This window comes from Panthera tigris, chromosome B1, assembly GCF_018350195.1.
Source record: "Panthera tigris isolate Pti1 chromosome B1, P.tigris_Pti1_mat1.1, whole genome shotgun sequence".
In the NCBI taxonomy this organism is placed as follows: domain Eukaryota; kingdom Metazoa; phylum Chordata; class Mammalia; order Carnivora; family Felidae; genus Panthera; species Panthera tigris.
The window spans coordinates 147,822,674-147,839,317 of record NC_056663.1 but is presented as its reverse complement, the minus strand read 5'-3'; the positions used below and the strand labels follow the sequence as shown (position 1 = coordinate 147,839,317).

Sequence of the window (16,644 nt, the reverse complement as noted above, 5' to 3'; positions counted from 1 at the left end):
AACAACTTTCTTATCTGTCCAAAAATTATCAAACTTTTCAGTCAATATTTTAATCATATTCCTATAAATTCTCTAACATGTTTAATCCTAGTTATTTTTACGCCTAGTGCAGAAACCAGTGCAGGGCCTGAACTCTACCTTAGGATTAAGACCTGAGCTGATATCAAGAGTCAGATGCTCAACTGACTAAGCCACCCAGGTGCCCCTAATCCTAGCTATTTTTAAATCCTAATCAGTTTATTTCAATTCCTCGACTGTCTGTGGGTCTGTTTTTATTGGTTGATTTTACTTCTGAGTGTGGGTAACATTTTCTTGTAGAGTGGGTAATTTATGTGTCATTTCGACATGCCACAGAGCACTCAAATTAAACATTATTTCTGCATGTGTCTGTGAAGGTGTTTTGGGGTGAGATTAGCATTTAAATTGGTGGACTCAGTGCAGTAGATTGCTTTGCCCAATGTAGGTAGGTGACATCCAAGTCACTAAGGGCCTGAATAAAACAAAAGACGGAAGGAGGAATTTGCCCCTTTTTTCTGACTTATCCCTTGAGCTGGGGCATCTAATTTCATTTTCTCTGATTCTTAAATTGGACTTCTATGATAGATTCTCCTGGTTCTCAGACCTCTAGACTGAAGCTGAATTACACCACCAGCAATCCTGGGTCTCCAGCTTGCAGATGGCAGACTGTGGGACTTCTCAGCCTCCATATCACATGAACCAATACCTCATAATAAACCTCAATAAAGATATACAGACATAGATATACAGTTGGCCCTTGAACATCATGAGGGTTGGGGTGCCAACCTCCCACATAGTCAGAAACCTATATATAACTTTGGTTTCCCCAAAACTTAACTATTTAGTAGCCCACTGTTGACCAGAAGCTTTACTGATAACATAAGGCATATGCTGTATGTTATATGTATGTATTATAGTTGTATTCTTACAATAAAGTAAATGACAGAAAAGAAAATGTTATTAAGAATACTGTAAGGAAGAGAAAATACATTTATAGCACTTTACTATAAAAAAATCCACATTTAAATGGACCTATGCAGATCAAATCCCTGTTGATTATCAACTGTAGTAACAGAAAATGGATATTATGGTTCTATTTCTCTGGAAAATCTTGACTGATACACTTTGGATTTTTTTGCATATTTAGTAATTTTTTTTTGCATGCTGTCTTTGTAAATGATTTATATCATAGGGACTCTGCATTCTGTTACCTTCCTCTGAAGAATGTTGTAATTTGTGCTCAAATAGTTAATATAGTGGAGGATCACACTGGTCTTATGAAGCCTTTTTTTTAAACTTATTCATATATTCATTTCACTTTTATCCTCAGTGCCAGAGCAAAACTGAGCCCTGTTAACATGGCCAGAAGGGTTCCAGTACCACAAGGGTTCACCTTCTGGTACTTGAATAGAAAATTTATATTTATCAAGCTCCTCAGAGTTGATGGAACTCTAATTCCTAACTCAGTCTCCACAGCAATAGGAAGCTGCTGAAATCTCTACTCCCCTCTTCAACTTTCCAGATATTGTTTTTCCCTGGGATCCTTGAAATCTTGCTTTGCACAGGCATATTTTAGTGGTTACCCAAGAATTTGGGAACACTTTATACACAGATTTTGAGGCTTCCACCTCAGACATTCCCTCCATTATGGGACTTCCCCACTCTGGCATCCCCAAACTCCTTCCTCTGATATCTCAAAGACTATGATTTCCTTACTGAGGATGCCGCCACCCCCACATCCTGCAGATGAAGAGTGTTTAAAAGGGAAAAATTCTATAAATGCAGATTTAATCTTTCTTGCAAGAGCCTAATTTCCTTAAGTTTCTGCCTGCTTTTGGTCATTCACCAATGCTTTCCAAACATTGTTTTTTATATTATGTCCAGAGTTTATATAATTGTTACTGGCAGGAGGTTTATTTCAATATAAACTTTTCTGTCACTAACAGAAGGTGGAAAGCTATATTCTGAAGATTTTCTCTCATAAATACCTTTGGAATATCTTTATCTTTACTGTCTCTACCCTCCTGAAGGCAATACTCATCTCTTATGAGGATTAATATATTACCACCTCCATATTTGTTCCCCCTCAAAGAAAGTGATCATCCAAAAATGGAACCTTGATCATGTTACCGCCGTGCTTAAAACCATGCAACACCTTCCCATTGGTCTCTGCTTAAACACCAAATTCTTTTAATTGGCTTCAATGGTTCATATTACTTGGTCCACTAATACATCAGTTATAAACCCCTTGATCATTACATTCCAACCAAAGTAAACTCCTTTACATTTCATAAAATATGCCATGAACCCCTGATACCTGAAATTTCACACTGTTCCCTCTACCTGGAACATTACTCCTTCTCTTCATTTGACTAATATTATATCACTTCTTAGGTCTTTACATTTTCTGGTATATTTTCTCATGGATCCCTTATATTATACTAGGGTGTCTGTTTTGTATTTCTACAGTACCCATAAGTAGTCATTTCACTTATAAATTCAGTTGTTACTTGTATTTTGTCTAACAGGCTATAAGCTCTAGTAAGGCATGAACAGTGTCTTCGCTACTGAGTACTATAGAGTGACTTCCACAGTACCTGACTTCTAGTTACAGCACAATAAATGATTACTAAACTCATAAATTAATGACTATAACCAAGTTTTAACACAACCTGAATCTCCATTGATAATTTCATAACTTAAAAGGCAAGGGCTAACAGCTGAGCAGCATTGTTTACCAATTATCTCAAATAAGAAGACACAAAAATGTCACCAATACACTTTGAATATCAATTTCCATTAACAATTCTGTTTGACATAGCTTAAAAACAGCTTTTAATATTTGCCTTCTAAGATGTCCAATTATTATAAAAATATTTTTGTGACTAATCCAAAACTTCCCTTGCCCAAATCAAAAAAAAAAGTATTATCTTTTTGAATATATAGTAACTATTTTAATTTTATTATATTATTTTTAATGTTAATATTTAATTTAATATATTATTATATATAAAATTAGAAGACTATCTTTATTATAGATTGTAGCCTTATGTCCAAAAGGGGTTGCAATGTAACCTCTTCTGATATAAAAAGTTTTTAAAATAACAGATTATACAACTATTTAAAATCTCTATAGCCCCCTTGTAATTCACTATGTGGATTTTTCCCTAATTCTTTTCATGTTACGTGTATTACGGTTAGGAAAAAATCTTGCATTCATTCCAGTTACACAGTTTACTAGATTTGTGATCTCAGGTACCTTTCTTTTTGTTTTCTTTTTCTTTTTCTGAAATCCAAAGCTATCCAAGCTGCATTTTCCTTATCTGTAAAAATAGACATAAATTACATAGCTTATCCCATAGGGCTATTGTGAATATATTTCATGTAAAGCATTCATCAGCTTCTAGCACATAAGCATTTTTTACCTTAAATAATGTAAACTAATAGAACATTTTGTAAGTATACTAGATCCTGTAGGACTTAGTATAACTCTAATCTCTATTAAATACAAAAAGCTTCTTATAATTTAATAATTCAGACATAAAAATCAAGGGGGGAAACTTGAAATTCTAGAGTACTATGGAGATCAGATACATACCTGAAGGAGACTAGCAGTTCAAGTTCAAAATTTGATTTCAATCCACTGCCATATAGAAAACATCAGCTTTATTTAAATTGTTAAAGCTAGGAGGCAAACAGGAAAAATGTTATTTTTCCTTTAATGCTGAATAAATGGGTGGTTATAAAAGGCAAAGAGACTTATCCAAGTTGAGTAAGTGGAGAGGCATGATTCAGATCCTGGATTCATGAGACTACAGGCCACTTTCTTAATCTCTGCATGAAGAACATGCATCAGGGGAAAACGTCTATTTAGAAGGAACCATAGGCATTATCTACAGAGCTCTGTGTAACACACACAGGGTAGCAGCACCATAAGTCATGATCTGTATCAAAATATTTAGGTTCTATTCAAACATTTTAGAAAATATAGTACATAGAAGGAGGTCATTAATCTTTATATTTTGTATTTAACCAATATTAGTTTGATTTTGAGAAAATAAGTTACATATCTTCTAGAAAGAAAGGGAAGTTTCTGGAATGGGCTACAAACACTTTTTGAAATATATATGTATGTTAATTTCCATACTTTGAGCCATGTGCAAAATATCAAACTATCAATAGAATTTGGTATAAAACTCAAAATATTCTGATAAAACCATGCCTTGTGAGTATGGGGACAGTTAATAAATGGAGCTTCTCAGTTATTGGCCTTTTGGTTTTGAGCTATTGTATGACTGATAAAGAACACCAAGAAATATACAAAGCAACTTCTGATGAGCCCAGTTTGTTCACTCAATAACTATTTTTTAAGCACATAATTAGTCCCATGGTAAGCCAAGCCCATTCTAGGGAATAGTATGGTGGTCATGGGGCTGTCTGCCCATGACTCTGGCACTTGCTGGTGCTGACTCCAGGCATGAGAAATCTATGACCACCTAACAAATGGAAGTTAGGTGTGCCAGGGAGATTGTGGAATTGACAACCACTCAGATTCTACAACCTGGACATATAGGATTTGAATTCTTTTGCAGGAATCCACAGTCATTAAGTGTGGGGAATAAATTTAGGAATTCTCTGAGCTTGCACCAATGGGTAAACAAGGCATAAAGAATTAGAAAGCCATAGGATTAACACACCCAAGTTTGGGTAAACAAGATTAGGTAAATAAGATTAGGTAAACAGGGCAAAAGCACCCAGTATAAGACAAAGGTATAGGAATAGGATACCTCAGGTTGAAAAACATCCAAGATTAGGTAAACAAGATTAGGTATTCAGGGCGGAAGCCCCCTCCAATTTAATACAATAGCAAAAAGCTGCTTTCACTGGAAGGAAGGACAAAAACAGGTAAACAGGGCCAAGTTGCCCAAGCGGGTCTATTTAGCAAAAGAAAGGTGCCTTGTTGACCCTGAGGTAGCATGCTCTGTCTTTCTTGTTCCCTAGGCCAGCTCAGGTAAACAGAGGTGGAGCCTCATGTATGCTGTAAACAACCTTCTACCCAGCACCAGAATTTTGTCTGGTATTGACCCAAACCCCTAACACCACATATCTTCAAAACCCCTTTTCCCCCATGCCCAGGAGTTAATGTTCATGGTTTCATTGTCTCTTTGTGCACTCTCATCATGTTGTAAGCCTTCTGATCCTAATAAAAACAGAGCAAGGACCCTTACTCGGGTCTCTTGTCTCCTCCTAGACATTAGCCTCTGTCACACTTCAATCCAGCATCCGCTCTCTTGCTAGGCAAGAGAGAACTCCAGACCCAGAGTCTACAACAACTAAGATCACTTCTAGTTTAATGTATAACATTTACAGGGGCTTTGAAGATAATTCAGAGATTTATCTTTATTCATTCTCTCAAAGAGAAGAGGTCACAAACTTTTTTAAATAAAAAAATTCCTCCTGAGTACTGAACAGGTTAGATCATTTCTCATCATTTTCAATGACCAAAATAGTAGAAATGCCTAAGGAATGTGTATGTATTGAATTTCTACAAATTTTGCCAGCCACAAGATGTGGAACAAGGTATTTCTGCTGTTTTATTGAGTTAATCCACCGATAAGCCTTCCCAGAGTATGGCTTAAAATGTGCATATCCCTACCACTAATTCTCATCCTTTAATGAAAATAAACCTTTGGACTTTTTTTTTTATTGCATTAACTGCTAAAACTGTTCCTTTAGGTACTCATCCCCATTTACGATCCAGTCTGAGAATATTATAATTGAAAAGGCATAGAGAGGTCATTGAACCATTCTAAAATCCCCTTCTATAGACACTTCTCTAAAGAAGACATCCAGATGGCCAACAGGCACATGAAAAGATGTTCAACATCGCTCCTTATCAGGGAAATACAAATCAAAACCATACTCAGATATCACCTCACGCCAGTCAGAGTGGCCAAAATGAAGAAATCAGGAGACTATAGATGCTGGAGAGGATGGGGAGAAACGGGAACCCTCTTGCACTGTTGGTGGGAATGCAAATTGGTGCAGCCGCTCTGGAAAGCAGTGTGGAGGTTCCTCAGAAAATTAAAAATAGACCTACCCTATGACCCAGCAATAGCACTGCTAGGAATTTATCCAAGGGATACAGGAATACTGATGCATAGGGGCACTTGTACCCCAATGTTTATAGCAGCACTCTCAACAATAGCCAAATTATGGAAAGAGCCTAAATGTCCATCAACTGATGAATGGATAAAGAAATTGTGGTTTATATACACAATGGAATACTACGTGGCAATGAGAAAAAAATGAAATATGGCCTTTTGTAGCAATGTGGATGGAACTGGAGAGTGTGATGCTAAGTGAAATAAGCCATACAGAGAAAGACAGATACCATATGGTTTCACTCTTATGTGGATCCTGAGAAACTTAACAGAAACCCATGGGGGAGGGGAAGGAAAAAAAAAAAAAAAGAGGTTAGAGTGGGAGAGAGCCAAAGCATAAGAGACTGTTAAAAACTGAGAACAAACCGAGGGTTGATGGGGGGTGGGAGGGAGCGGAGGGTGGGTGATGGATATTGAGGAGGGCACCTTTTGGGATGAGCACTGGGTGTTGTATGGAAACCAATTTGACAGTAAATTTCATATATTAAAAAAAAATAAAATAAAATAAAATCCCCTTCTAATACACCACAGCTTATAGTCACTCAACATCTCCTTGAATACCTGCAGAGATAGGTCTTTAACTTTTAAAAAAGTTTTTCCTTATAGATTATTTTTAATATCTTTTTTGAAGTATAATTGACATAGTAGTTTCAGGTGTAAATCCAATGATTCAGTATTTGTATACACTGTAAAATAATTACAACAATAAGTCTACTAATCACCATATTAAGTTATGAAATATACCATACAGTATTAGTGATTATAGTGCTGTATATTACATTTCCATTTCTTATTTATTTTATGACTAGAAGTTTGTACCTCTTGACCCCCTTCTCCCATTTTGCCCACCCTCCAATCCTCCTTCTCTCTGGCAACCACCAATCTGTTCTCTGTTTCTCTGAGTTTGGCTTTCTTTTGTTTTGTTTGTTCGCTTGATTTGCTTTTTAGATTCCACATATACGTGAAATCACATGGTGTTTGTCTTTCTCTGCCTGACTTGTGTTAGCATAACACCGACAAGGTCCATCCATGCTGTTGTAAATGACAAGATTTTATACAAGGTTTCTTTTCTTTTTATAGCCAAGTAGAATTTCATTGTGTGAGTTTTTGCACATGTATCTCACATCTTAATCTATTCATCCATCAATGGACATTTTGGATGTTTTCATATTAATATCTTATATATTAATTTTCTTCTTCCATCTGAGTACCCAAAAAATAAACTTATGCTCTCTTTCCTATGATAGCCTGCCCAGCTTCTGAAGGTCACTCACAACCTTTTCATGGGCAGAACATCCTGGTTGCACCTGCTCTTTGAAGGACAACCACATGCTGAAGACTTTGCAGAGTGGATTTATATATATATATATATATATAATATATATAATGTATATATTATATATATATATATAATGTATATATTTTATATATATAATATATAAACTATTTATATAAATTATAAAATAAAATTTATATAAATTTATATATATTATATAAATATATAATTTTTGTTCTTTTAGGCAAAGGTGTTTTCTGTTTATTATATTCTAATCATTTGAATTAAGATTTAACACATGAAAGTAATAGAGGCCAGGATTACAGCTTGTTAGAGCTTGCTGGGTTGGTGTGGAGGATGAAGTTAGATCACCAACCAGAAAGAGTAATTATTCCCTCCTGATAATACTTGGTTTCAAAATTCCACCACTTATATTCAGATTTAACTACATATTAAGCTCATATCTGGTTCCAATTACTATATAATATGTTTTCCTATATCTTTAGATTAGCTGGAGAACATAATTACCTAAGGATCCCTGAGGATATGTAGCAGGAAGAGGCCTGACTTACTCAAAGCTTCAGCTCTGATGCTCATGAAACCATCGTTTATGAAGTCAGATACCATGATGAGTGCTTTTCTACATTTCATTTCACTTATTTGCCAGTTCCAGGATAATTATTTTTATATTCACACTAAAGATAAAAAAATTCAGACTCAAAAGTGTGGCTTTCCCATCCACAGCTAATAAGGAATAAGATCTAAAAATCTAAACACATATCTGTCAAATCTAGAGCTTTCACTACCTTATTTAGTGTGGGAGTTTCCATGGCTGACATCTTCCTTATCCCTGCTGCCTCCTGATAGCTAGAATTTCAATAACAGGACATCCGCAGCCTTATACAGCTGGCTAGTAATCAGGACTACCTGTTGGCCAGCACAAATAAAAACCAAAGATTGAGTAAGCAAAACCACTCATAAGAAAAGTGCTCATAAGCAAGACAAATACTTCATGATCTTGCTTATATGTAAAGAAACCAAATTCCCAGAAACATAGAGTATATTGGTGGTTGCCAGGGGCTGGGGAGTGGAGGGTTTATAAGATGAGTAACTTCCGGGGACCTAACATACAGCACTGTGACTATAGTTACTAATACTGTATTAGTATGGTATACTTGAAATTTGCTAAGAGTAGACCTTCAATGTTCTCACTACACACACATATACATACACATGTTCCCAAAGGTAACTATGTGAGGTAATGGATGTGTTAACTAACCTTATCATAGTAATCATTTCTCAATATATACATATATCAAATCATCATATTGTATACCTTAAGCTTACTCAATGTTATAGGTCAAATATATTTCAACAAAGATGGAAAAAGTATTGTGCATTTTAAAAAGCTTAATAAGTAAAGCTACTATTTTTTAATCTTGTTTCAATTCTGTGTGTGTGTGTCTATGTACTAAGTTATGACATATAATACATTCTTTTAACCATGGGTGAATTTAAAAACATTTGAAAGCCAACTTAGTAGAATCACTATAGCATTACTGAGGAAGGTGGATTAGAGACAGAGTATTAGAGTAGATAATCTGATTAAGAGGCTATTATAATAGTCCAGAAGAGAATGAGAAACTAAACTAAGGAAATGGCAATGAGAATGCAAGAAAATGATTACCAGAGTGTATAAAGGAAAATTTAATTACCAGAATGAAGGGACAAGGAAAGTACAGGTGAGTTTCAGATTTCTGGCTTGGATGAATGAGTGATGTATGACCATTAGCTGAGGGATTAAATAAAAGTGAGAAGCAGATTTTCAAGGAAAAAATAGTAAGTTTAGTTTTGAATCATATCCATCATATATCTAAATGAAATATGCAGTTAGATATTCCATTCTACAGGACAAGACTCTGGACTAAAGGTATAGGTTAGGGACTCAGAAGTCGATTATATGATTCATAACAAGAGTGGACTAAGATAAGAGGTCAACTACAATAAGTTGAGGGAAAAGAATCAGTGAATAAGACTTAAGGTTACTGTTAGAAAAGTTGAAAAAGAACAGAAGAGAGTGGCTTTAAGAAGCTAAAGGAGAGAAAAAAAGGGTTTCCAGATGGAGTAGTCACCACTATTTAAATGCCAAACAATATAATATAACATGAGGACAGAAGAACATCTATGGTTTTCACAATAAGTGGTAACTGGCAGGGCACCTGGGTGGCTCAGTCAGTTAAGCCTCTGACTTCGGCTCAGGTCATGATCTTGCGGTTCGTGAGTGCAAGCCCCACATCTGGCTCTGTGCTGACAGCTCAGAGCCTGGAGGCTGCTTCAGATTCTGTGTGTGTATCTCTCTCTGCCCCTCCCCTGCTTGCACTCTGTCTCTCTGTCTTTCTCTCAAAAGTAAATAAACATTAATTAATTAATTAATTTAAAAAGTGGTAACTGGAAACTTTTGTTAGAACAATTTCATGTAAGTAAAGAAATGGAAACACAGATTGTAAGACAAGGAAATGAACAGTATGTTATACACACATGTACAAACACACACACATACATATGCACACACATATACATACAGATACACCCGTTAGTCCTTGGATAATCTACTCTGACCTCAGATTGGCCCAAATTAAACTGATGTACAGCAACATGCTAGGTTTAATAAATTAGATTTCTGATTGAGGCAGTTTGCTTTATTTTTTTTTTTTTAATTTTTTTTTCAACGTTTTTTATTTATTTTTGGGACAGAGAGAGACAGAGCATGAACGGGGGAGGGGCAGAGAGAGAGAGAGACACAGAATCGGAAACAGGCTCCAGGCTCCGAGCCATCAGCCCAGAGCCCGACGCGGGGCTCGAACCCACGGTCCGCGAGATCGTGACCTGGCTGAAGTCGGACGCTCAACCGACTGCGCCACCCAGGCGCCCCAGAGGCAGTTTGCTTTAAATAAGTGAGATAAGCTAGAACGTTCAGTTATAAGAAAGTTTAATGTTTCTCTGGGTTTTCAGTGATTTTTCTGTACTTCTGCCACATGACAGTATAAAGCATTAGTTAAGAGGGTGGGCTTGGACCCAAATTACTGATGTTCAGTACCATCTCCGCCACAGTATAATATATAGTAATTAGCATTCTCTACTTCTCTTTCTCTGTAATGGGGATCATGTGAACAATAATGCTGGGCTCTGAAGGTTGGTTGTTTTGAGGATTACGTGACAATACATATAAAGCAGTTAGGTTTGCACTTGAGCACTTAAATGTTACTTTTTTTCTGAGTTCTAATTCACATAAAGGAAAAAAGAGAAAGGACAGATTTTGATGCATTACTAAAATTTGGATCATATAAACTCTGCTGACAGAGAAATTGAACTGAAAGGATACAATATTCTTGAGGACTCTCAAATAAATGGTAAAAAAGCCCAACTTTTATAACTCTTGACTACAGACATGCAATCTGCATACATATTTAAGGTAATTCTTGAAGTTTTTGAGGGCTCTCGTGTTCAGTCCCACATTTGACTGTTATATCCTTTCTATTGTGTTAAGTGCACCTTTAATTGAAAAAGAGAATATAGTATTTCATAAGGTAACCATGATGCTTTGATCCTCCCAGATATGGTCCATTGATATGTGAAGCTCTAACTCTGATCACTAAAATCAGAGCTGAAAGAATCATGCAAAAGATTTTAATCTCTTTAACATTTTTAATAGTCTTTATTTTTTTAAATTACAACACTACCAAACATGCTATCCAGTAGATTATAATCAATACTGATAAGATGCTTAGAAAATATTTTTAATTATGGAAATTAAGTTTAAAAAAAATAAGAGCATGGGGCAACCTTATATGATATTATAAGCTTTATATATACAAGACAGAAAATTTGATCACAAATAGATGTATTTGGTAGTCACTCAGTTTCAATGAAACCACAAACATTGGCTATTCCCCAATTTCAACACATTGTGATAGTTGATGATTCAACTCAGTAATAACTGATCCCAGGGAGAGGCTTTCAAGCCACAAACTTTTCCATACCATTCACTTCTGAGTCTATAAAATAGCTGTAATAATCCAGGGCCAGTCACTTCTAATTGCTTACAACAGCATCCACGAGAAGGAACTGGCTGAGAAGTCTGAGGTAAGAGAGGTCTTAAATATGATAAACTAAGGTAGATAGATGATAGATAGATAGATAGATAGATGATAGATAGATAGATAGATAGATGTTAGGTAGATAGATAGACAGATGATAGATGGTAGATAGATGATAGATAGATAGATAGATAGATAGATAGATAGATACAAATAGATGATAGATAAACAGTAGACAGACATATCCTGTAAAATGCCAAAATTAAAATTATTGAGACTGTCATACAATGGTTGCTTGAATTTGTAAACTTAGTAATTAGCGATTTTGGGTATCGTGCTTTATCATTATACCCAACAGCACCCAGTACAATGCTTTGCAGCTTAGAAGTTATGCTCTGTGTGTGTTTATTTATGTCTGTGAGAAGTGTGTGTGTGTGTGTGTGTGTGTGTGTGTGTGTGTGTAAAATTGCCTATTCTGCAAGTCCTCCCATAGAATTCTAAACTTCACTGCAATTTTAAATGCCTGTCTTATTACAACAACATCATCTGGTATTTTTCCAAACCCCAATTTGAATTTTGAACAATATGATCAAAAATAAAGACAGAGTTCAAAATGTGAGTACATTTTTTCTTTTACATTTTATTTTTCCATCTCATAGAAATTTAGGAAGCATCAAGAGGTGATAAAATACCCCTAGAATCTCCATTAATTGGCCAAAGCCATCCCCAAATAATAATAATGATATGGACAATTGACATTTTCCTGAATGTAAAACTTTAAAAAATCTTCAGAAACTTTGTAATGTGTTGGCCTATAATTGCATAAATAAATTAATTAAATACATAATTTAGCTCAGTTTTATAAAAATTATTAGCAATTATAACATTCATTATAACAACATATATGATAAGATAGAGTCTACAACTGAAATTAAAATATAAAATGAAATGCTTTGGAAATGTTCTTTCCCATATGTCAAAAATATGTCCTTCTAAATAGTGTGGAATTTTCAGGGTTTCCTGAGAACCAATTCAAATCATTCTTTCACCGAAACTAATTTATAGACATTATTACCATGTTTTGAACATCCTGAGATCAACTGCTTACCCCCACACTACCATTCTCTCTATATAAACTAAGGCTGTATTTTACTCCAGAAACTACCTTTATTACCATATATGGAGAGGTATTATTCTGAAATGATATGTGAAAGTTGATTTGTAAAAGAATTGAGGTAACATAGTTGTAAAGTCGCAAAGTACCTTTGATTTTACCTAAAAAAACAATGTGCTCCATTAACAGATTGATGCCCTAAGATTAAGTGACTTGCCTAAAGTCAGAGTTGTTAGTAACATAATCAGTACTACAACTGGATTTTCTAAATTTATGCTAACATTTGATCTTTCTCCTGATTTCTAGGATATTTCTGAATAAGATGAAAGTTCTCCTTCTGATCACAGCCATTTTGGCAGTAACTGCTGGTTTCCCGGTAAGTATCTGTTTCTATATTCCAGAGTATTTATGGTCAATATTTCAGAGTATTTATGAATTTGAATTTTTTTGTTCTAATTCGAGAATCCTGGGAATTTTCCCCACACACACTGTATTCCTACTTTATAAACATGCCTGATATCTGCCCCTTTAACATGATGTAAATCATATATTGTTCAGTGCTTAGTTCGTTCAATCCACATAGCATTGATACAGTGGTGAATTTTAATCATTTAGAATACATATTAACACTTTCCAGGAAAAGGGTTACTCTAATGTTTTCTGGATGCTCAAATCCTAGATTTTTAAAAACTGGATAGTATAAAATAATATTAAGTAGTAGAGAAATTATTTCCTTCACACATATGTATATATTTCTCAGTTTGTGTGTTTCATGAACATGAGTTGAACTAATTTCACTATTTGAGTTTTAGGTCACTCAAGACCCGGAAAGAGAACAACCAAGTGTAAGTTACATATCCTCTTTTTAACATGTAAGATGTCCATGCGACATATCCATAACTGTGGTTAAAGTTCCTTTATCTAACCTTCTCAAACTCTAGATAAAACCTTAAAGAGTTTATATAAAGCAGTCAACAGAACAGACTTCAAAAATTTGATCTTGCTTGTATGAAGGGAATTATATCAGCACCTCATGTTAACAGTGGGAACCAAAATGAAACTTGAATCACTCTGAAATATACTCGGTTATGACATTTTTGTTAGAATTATCTAGACTAATAGAGGCTGTTAATTATTCATATCTCCACTCTGCTTAACTCTACAAAGTTCATTCCACAAAAGGTAAAATAATAATAATAATAATAATAATGATAATAACAATTAAAACTTGAGAATTAGGAGATGTGGACCAGTTTGATAATCTTGCCAGTGACAAATTCACTGAAGGATTATTTTGTCTAAATAGTTAATCAAATTTTTTTAAGAAAAGAAAAATAAAAGTTGAAGAGGAAGGTTCTTATTTAAGGATCTGCTTATACTCATAAAAATCTTATTATCTGAAAGGAAGTTTGGTTTTGAGGCCAAAGATACAAACAGTGTTAAAGATACAGAAATTGATAGGGATATAAATAGAAGATAAGAGACAGAAAAAAGAAAAATAAAGAAAGATAAAGAGGATACAGGGCCAACACAAAGTTTGGGTAAAGATCTAGTATAAAGACAAAGGGAGAAATCTGATGTTCCCTCATTAATCCCCCTCCCTCTTGGCCTTCTAGTTAAAAGTGATTATCAGAAAAATTTGGCCATGAGCAGAAAGGTATGAAGATATAGTTATCTTTAAGTAATTTCCTTAAATTTTCTAAAATAATGTAAATTAAATCCCTGTTCATAGTACACAGAGAAAAGGTAAATGATCCTAGAACTTCTAAACTCCCTACTTAAAAATGAAGGCCCACATGTTAAAAGGCTATTTTATCTCTCTCCAGCATGAAAAGTAAAACAAGTCTTTTTAATTTCTTTCTTTCAACAGGTCACTCAGAGCAATGGATCACCTTCACAGTTTTATGGATCCCCTTTCCCATATCCATTGGGCCCATATTATGTACCATTCCTGTATCGAGGATATCCATGGTATCCATATAATTTTCCTATTCCAATACCTCTGTCTGACCCTACAACTACACCTTCTAGTGGCCAGTAAATAAGAAAAAAAAGTCCCACTGCAATTTAAAATGAAATAGGTGGTAAGTACACATAATACAAAGCATGTGTTTTTTAAGTTATTTGTGAATTATAATGTACCATTCCATGAAAAATATATTGCAATGTTCCCATTTATCCCCATTAAGTTACAATTTGTTTCCAACTTTTTCTCTGGTATACATCGTTAGTCTCCACTCAGCAGTTAAGTTCCTGTGTCTTTCCATGATCACAGTAGCACAGCAGTTTAAATACCTCCTTTGCTATGATATAATAGAAACAAACCCTTTCCTTTCTTACTAACATATTTCTAACTTTTTAAATATTTTCTACTATCAACATTTGTGCATATTTGGACTAAATCAGGAGTCTAAAGGAGGCAAAACTTCAACTAAAGTGCATATCACAACAGATGAACTTGTGGATGTAAGGTCTAAGGCAGACTTCAGACTATTCCTTAGAAAATCATGTATTTTTCTAATTAATATTAAAATTTCAAACTAGCTTCTGATGGTCATATCATAATAAAATCCTTAAGGCTGAATATCCCATGTACAAAAGGGGCCCCTATCATCTCATCATACCAAAACCAAAGTTACTGGCTTAACTGAAGGAATGCAGACTAAAGATTACACTAGGACCAAGAGGACTGTTTTAGGAAACAAAAACTTTCAGCTATTACCTACCATTAAAGGCCTCTGCCTTCTTTCCTGCATCTACTCAAGTTTTCTTCAACATAAAGTTTCCCAGTCGTTGGACTAGATTTACTTTTAAAACAACCTTTGTGGGGTGCCTGGGTGGCTCAGTCGGTTAAGTGCCCGACTTCAGCTCAGGTCACGATCTCGTGGTCTGTGGGTTCCAGCCCCGCATCGGGCTCTGGGCTAATGGCTCAGAGCCTGGAGCCTGTTTCTGATTCTGTGTCTCCCTCTCTCTCTGCCCCTCCGCCGCTCATGCTCTGTCTCTCTCTGTCTCAAAAATAAATAAACGTTAAAAAAAATTTTTTTAAATAAATAAAGCAATCTTTGTAATTAAAAAGTAAAAAAATTATAAGTTCACAAGCAAATTACCCATCTGGATTAATAACTGAGCACTTATCATTTATTTCAGGTCTCTACAAAGTTGAATGTCAGCCACTTCCCTGAAGAGTCAATATTCCTACTAATAAAATAAAAATAAATATAACTGAAGTAGCATCAGTATTCTCTCACAGATATCTTTTGTGTCCTTCTTTAGTAAATAGAAGATCTTGGTTTCCTATTTTCTAAATGTGCTTTGCTGGTAGGAATGCAAAATAATTTTTAACAGATTTTAATATAGATTTCTTGATGACTAACCATTCTATAAAAAGTATGGGGAGTGGGGCGCCTGGGTGGCTCAGTGGGTTGAGCGTCCGACTTCAGCTCTGGTCACGATCTCGCAGTCCGCGAGTTTGAGCCCCGCGTCGGGCTCTGGGTTGATGGCTCAGAGCCTGGAGCCTGCTTCCGATTCTGTGTCTCCCTCTCTCTCTGCCCCTCCCCCATTCATGCTCTGTCTCTCTCTGTCTCAAAAATAAATAAATGTTAAAAAAAAAAATTTTTTTAAAGTATGGGGAGTGAGGTGACCAACATCAACCAGTCCTGGAAGTACCTTGAATAAAAGTCTATCCACCATCTTCTGCTGTATAGTTGCACCAATTGTATTAACAAGAGCCAGCAGTTGATTTAATTTAATTCAAAAAATATTTGAGTAATTGTGCCTCAATTACTCAATTGAGTGTGTAATTTATATACTGTAGGATATAAACTTGATATGTTGGTAAGGGATATCAAAACAATCAAGTACTTAATCTAACTTCAAAAAACTGATGAGTAAGATCCTAAAGCTAGATTGATACCATGCTTGCAGGTTACAAAGTGTTTTTCTGAATCATTAGATCAGTAAATTATCACCTAATCT

General features: G+C 35.1%; 1 long non-coding RNA gene across 12 annotated transcripts in view; it reads right to left on the bottom strand.

Annotated features, from left to right (window-relative positions):
• Positions 1-3,302: 3,302 nt before the first annotated feature.
• The window catches only part of LOC122238023, a 134,899-nt gene continuing 121,557 nt past the window's right edge, over positions 3,303-16,644 (bottom strand). For 11 of the 12 annotated variants that reach the window (XR_006216963.1, XR_006216970.1, XR_006216961.1 and 8 more), the window contains 3 exons: positions 8,265-8,385; positions 3,617-3,702; positions 3,303-3,341 (listed from right to left, as the gene is read on the bottom strand). This is a non-coding gene — a long non-coding RNA (uncharacterized LOC122238023). The remainder of the gene's footprint in view (positions 3,342-3,616; positions 3,703-8,264; positions 8,386-16,644) is intronic. The other variant, XR_006216967.1, reaches the window with a different exon arrangement.